Below are 6,092 nucleotides of genomic sequence, written 5' to 3' on the forward strand. Positions count from 1 at the left end.
TCTCGTGCGCACGAGAAACGAATCCGTTATCCTGACTTTATTTTTTTTTGAGAAAGTTACCGATGCACCAAGGAGGAAGTGGAACACGAGACAACCATGTCATTACAGGCGGCCCACTTCGGTACCGGCCCAATGGGAATCGTCCCGATGGCCAGTCCGCCACTGTGTGTGTGTGTGTGTGTGTGTGTGTGTGTGTGTGTGTGTGTGTGTGTGTGTGTGTGTGTGTGTGTGTGTGTGTGTGTGTGTGTGTGTGTGTGTGTGTGTGTGTGTGATAGCTGCGGGGCAGCAGGTACTCTGAGAGTCACGGACACACACACACACACACACAGCCAGTGGCGGACTGGCCATCGGGACGATTCCCATTGGGCCGGTACCGAAGTGGGCCGCCCGTTGACAGTTTACGTGGGCTGGGCTGGGTGCGAGTCCCGGGCTGATTTGTAGTCCCAGTCCGCCCATCATGTATAGCTGTTCAATGAAGGTAAACACAGTGTAGGCGGTGCGTAAAAGCTCTTTGAGCGCTGGTGCTGCTCTTCTCTGAGTTACACGTCCCGCTGCCTCCTGGAGTGACCACACACCCCTGGCCGAAATGTCCTTAAAGTGAAGTCTAAGTACGATATATATCTCAAATAATGTATGCACTGTCATTTCCCCACGTAAACATAACAGTCTGCAATGACATGGTTGTCTCGTGTTCCACTTCCTCCTTGGTGCATCGGTAACTTTAGGGGCTCCGTACAAATGTAACTCGGAATTTATATATAAATGTCTCCATCATATTTGTCAATGCACACACAAAAACGTATCATTTTATAAATGTAAAAAAGTTGAACAAATATATTTCTGATCCACCCACAAATAGTTAAATCAAAAACATATTTGAGTGTTGTCTGTGTGTGCATTGTTGAGACTCCCCTGACACCGCTAGATTCACACATAAACATTTTATAAGAGGCGAGTGTCTTCGGCCAATCCCCTTTTCCACCAAACCGGTTCTGGTTCAAGATCCGTTCTTGTGCTTTTCTGGTGCTGAACTGGTCCTCAGAGCCCGACTGCTGCTGCGTGATGACATCAGTGTGTACGTCGCTCATTTTCTCCCCAACGCCGCCTACAACAACAATGGTTGACTGCTCTACACGGTTTGCGGAGTCTGGGGGTGTGAATGCGCCTTTACCATCAAACTGGTTCCAGGGCCGGTTCTGGGCTAGAGTCTGATTAAGCTCTGGTTATTCCTGTTTCCACCGCAGCGGAGCCAACTCTAAGCACCGAAAACCGGTTCTTAGCTGGCCCCACTCGGCTGCCCGGCAAGAACCAACAACCAATACTTCCCGCTTACGTCGGAGGGGGGCGAGATTAACCTGAACTAACAGTTAATGGCGAGTAGGGCAAATAAAAGTTGTAACAAGCAGTAGCGCTGAGCAAAGTGACTAGAACGCAACCACACACTTTATAAAGTCAGGCAACACTAACCAGGCTTCGTGTGATTCTGTTTATTTGTGCCTTACTTTGACCATCCGTTCGCTGTCATTGATCTTTGTGGAGGGGGCAGACGTTTTGTTTTGTATTATAGCAGCTATCGGATGGAATCAACACATGGGCTGCACAGGTTGCCATGTCCGAGTATCACAAGTAGAATCATAATGAAAAATATGCTGGTAAAATGTGCCTGTAGAAAACGGCTTCTGCCACAATAGGATAGCAACAAGTAATCAAGATAGTCAGATTAGCTTCAGTTGCTATGCCAACATCACCCATTTTATACCAGAGAAACTTTCATAACACTGTTGTGATGCCAAACTGCATCAATTCAGACTGACACACATTCACTTATGGGGGGGGGATATTTATCAGCTGCTTGTGTGACAGTCAGACAGTGAATACTTTAGAGCGGCCGCTAAATGAACCACAAAATGTATAAGGGTTGAGAAGTAGTTATTTAATTGTATCTGGCTCCGTATGATTAAAAGCAACACGATCATCGACCCGACGCAGTCACCCATTGTTGTTGTCGGTGGCGTTGGGGAGAAAATGAGCGACGTACACACTGATGTCATCACGCAGCAGCAGTCGGGCTCTGAGTGGTGGAAACACAAGTGGTGCTACAGAGAAGGACCAGTTAAGCACCAGAAAAGCACAAGAACGGATCTTGAACCGGAACCGGTTGGTGGAAAAGGGGATTGGCCGAAGACACTCGCCTCTTATAAAATGTTTATGTGTGAATCTAGCGGTGTCAGGGGAGTCTCAACAATGCACACCCAGATGCAGAGACACACAGAAAGCGTTTTTTATATAAATGTAACAACACTGAAATATGTTTTTGATGTAACTATTTGTGTGTGGATCAGAAATATATTTGTTAAACTTTTTTACATTTATAAAATTATACGTTGTGTGCATTGAAGAATATGTGTGGATATGGAGACATTTATATATAAATCCGGAATTACATTTGTGTATCTTTCTGTGTGCATTTATTTATTTTTGATATTCTGATCTGACCCCACACGCGGGGTGGGGGGTGTCTCCATGTTGCCACAGCACTCTCTGCTCTGTAACACTATTCTGAGAGGGATTGCTAATGTTAGCTATTAGGAATTGTTAGGCTGCTGTCCTGACCTAGGAACAGCTCAGGATCCGATGCAGAGATGAATTACTCCTTATCGTACGTTTTGTCGCTGCTTTTATTTTTGTCGCTGCTTTTATTTGAACTATTCATATCTTAAACTAAACTGTAACTTTTATCCATGTACTTTTTCTTGTAATGTTTAATTGAACTATTTATATTTTAGACTGCACTGTAACTTTTATCCATGTATTTTTTTCTTAATGTTTATTTGATTAGCTTTTCTTTTTTAATGCTTAATGTCTTTCATTTTTTTTTTTTTTGTAAAGCACTTTGAATTGCCTTGCGTTGAAAAGTGCTCTATAAATAAACTTGCCTTGCCTTGCCTTACGTTATCATCAATCCAATCCAATTCAATTCAATTCGCATAGCTTTATTGGCATGACCATAATAACAAAGTATTACCAAAGCTTTGTACAATAACCAAATCTATACATAAATATACATTTGGACAATATAATATGTTGGTTAAGTTCATTATTTATTTATTTTAGCAAAAGCAAGAATAACACGTTTTCTTTACTGGGAGAACAATGTACTTTTAAAACATGAACATGAACTACAAAAAGAAAACACAGAAACATCGAAGTGACATGTTTTCCTCTTTGCAGGAGCTGTGGAAGGTGACCTCCACCCCAACGCCACCTGAGCGGACCCCTCCCCCTGAGTCTGCCTGTGGTAGCAGTTTGAACGCTGAGCCCCCCACTCCACATGTTCCCATTCATAGATCCTGTTCGGAGTTCACTTTGCTAAATAAGTAGAATGAAAGCATTTACTACATTCAAGATGGAAACAAAAAAGAAATATAGTTTATAAGGGACTTTTTTTTTCAGGAAATTAGAATAATTTACTTTAACTAGATGTATGCGTTCTTGAACATAAAGATATTTATAGTAAATGGAAGTTCTCCAGGTTTGTAATGAGAACGTTTGATGATTGAACAGTAACCTTTGTATAATGTTGAATAAAGTGTTGCAGAACACACACCCTACAAGTTGGTCCTTAATTTGGTATTTGGAAGAAACTCAATTGCATATTTTTTAAGTCTTTTTGTCTTCTTTGACTTCAGAAGCAGATTTACAAGATAATAACAAACTGTGCGCGTGCAGGAATCTCATCAATGTTACAGCTCGTATGACACAGAAACATTACATTGCATTTAGCTGAGGCTTTTATCCAAAGCGACTTACAATAAGTACATTCGACCAGGAAGACACAACCCTGAAGAAAACAGAATCATAAAGAACATCAGGCTTCATAGAGCCAAGTATTTCAAGTGCTACTCAACTGGCTTTAGATAAGCCAGTCCTTTATTAGTATATAAGTGCTTTGTTAGTAGTTCTAAAGAAACATATTAGTGAAGTATATCTGTTGGATATGCAGACTCTTCTGGATCCCATGCTGGCGGTGTGTGTTGCTCAGGGTGACGGATCTGTAAGCATGCCATCAGGTGTGTGTTGCTCAGGGTGACGGATCTGTAAGCATGCCATCAGGTGTGTGTTGCTCAGGGTGACGGATCTGTAAGCATGCCATCAGGTGTGTGTTGCTCAGGGTGACGGATCTGTAAGCATGCCATCAGGTGTGTGTTGCTCAGGGTGACGGATCTGTAAGCATGCCATCAGGTGTGTGTTGCTCAGGGTGACGGATCTGTAAGCATGCCATCAGGTGTGTGTTCAGCCACATGTCCTCTGATCCAGCTACGGGTCACTGATCCTTTACAGTTTTCAGGAGACCTACTTTTTCATACAAATGTTGTTTCTATCTTCCAAAACAGAGATGAAAATAGTGTCTTTAACCTTTTAGTCAATGTCTGTTGCACACATTTTTTATTTCATACTTTGTGCAAACTGCATGACGTGCTCTATCTTTACTGTATTGGAACCCTTTCTCACCTAAAGAAGCTCCAGAGTCCCATGCTGCATGAACTCCTTCACCAGCAGCACTGGCCATTCATATTCACTGAGCATATCTGTGGCTCTGATATGTATTATTTACTTCCAAAATATGTATTTATGAATACTAAACGAGAGCATGTCATACATTAAATAGAGGAACAACCCCCACCCCCTGCTTTAGGTAGAAAAAGCAAAACCATGTTTAATCAGAACTGTAATTTATTTAGTTTGGCTGATGTTTGGAACCTTCCCATAACAAAAAAAGAGTGACAATGTTGGCTCCTCTGAAGGGGCGATGTTGGCCGTATCACATGTATCTCTGGAAAAAAAAAAAGATTATATCAATACAATTTACCATCTTTGTCAGATTAACACTTTAACACACACACTTTGTGATACTAATTACATTATTCTTTATATTTGGCTGCCATGAGCTGGAACTTGGCATATTGTTTTCAGGTCATTTAAATGAACATTTCAAGAATAAGATTGGATAAATGTAATCATTGTTAAAAATCACCATTATTGAAAATGAATAATTAGTGCCCCAAAGTTTCAGCACAGGAACCAAAGAAAGAGAAGGGCTGCCCCCTGGGGGAGGACCTCCGTCTGCACAGGAGAGCCTTTGCTTTATTAGCATGAGTCATGATCACAGTACATACAGTATTGCTAAAGCTCCGTATAGTTGCAACATCTATACACAAATACATATATATAAACCAGGGGTGTCCAAACCTTTTTCACGAGGGCCACATACAGAAAAACATACGAAGGGCTGGGCCACTCACTAGAAGTATATTGCCTCATAAGTTAAGTTAGAAGTTAGCAAAATCCATCACATGTAGGTAAACTATTGTTGATACTTGAAAATGCCTTAAGAAAAAAACAGCCTCAAAGCTCGGTTTCATTTATTGTGTTGGCGGCTCATTCCTTAAAACAGAAGCTTCAGATTTCTGATAAGAGGAAATATGAAGGGTATATTTCAAGGTTCTTATTTACATGTGTTATGGGGCTTATTTCTTATGAACTTAGATTTGTAAATTGGGCTTATTAACACATGAATACTGTGTAATATATTTGAACATATCTTAGAAATAAGACAAGCAGAAGTTTCATTTGTAGGCCATATTTCATTAGACTTTTTTAATTTGCTGAGGGCCGATTCAAAATGGTCCGCGAGCCGCATTTGGATAGGCCTGCTCCTGATATAAACAAACCGCAACATTTTAAACATTAGCAAGAACTTTTATCTTTCTTGTTTTTACAAGGAACTCTCTCTCGCTCTTTCTCTCTCTCTCTAAATTAAATATTAATAGCCTTTTGCATGACCCTTATGACATCTATTATACACATTTGCAAAATACTGTTGAGTGTTGTGAACACACCTTTTTCGAGCTTGAACAAACATCTCAACGAACACCCTAACGCCGGCGGACCGGAGAGCAACAGGACGCGCGCGATGTGTGCAATAACTTGTGTTATAACCATCAATATTACATAAAGGAAAGAGGAGTGACTCTCTCTCTCTCTGACGGGGAACAGGAGAGAGACTACGCCCCTCCCCATCAGAGACAGGC

The sequence above is a fragment of the Pseudochaenichthys georgianus genome, unplaced genomic scaffold, assembly GCF_902827115.2.
Source record: "Pseudochaenichthys georgianus unplaced genomic scaffold, fPseGeo1.2 scaffold_1432_arrow_ctg1, whole genome shotgun sequence".
NCBI classification, from domain to species: Eukaryota; Metazoa; Chordata; class Actinopteri; order Perciformes; family Channichthyidae; genus Pseudochaenichthys; species Pseudochaenichthys georgianus.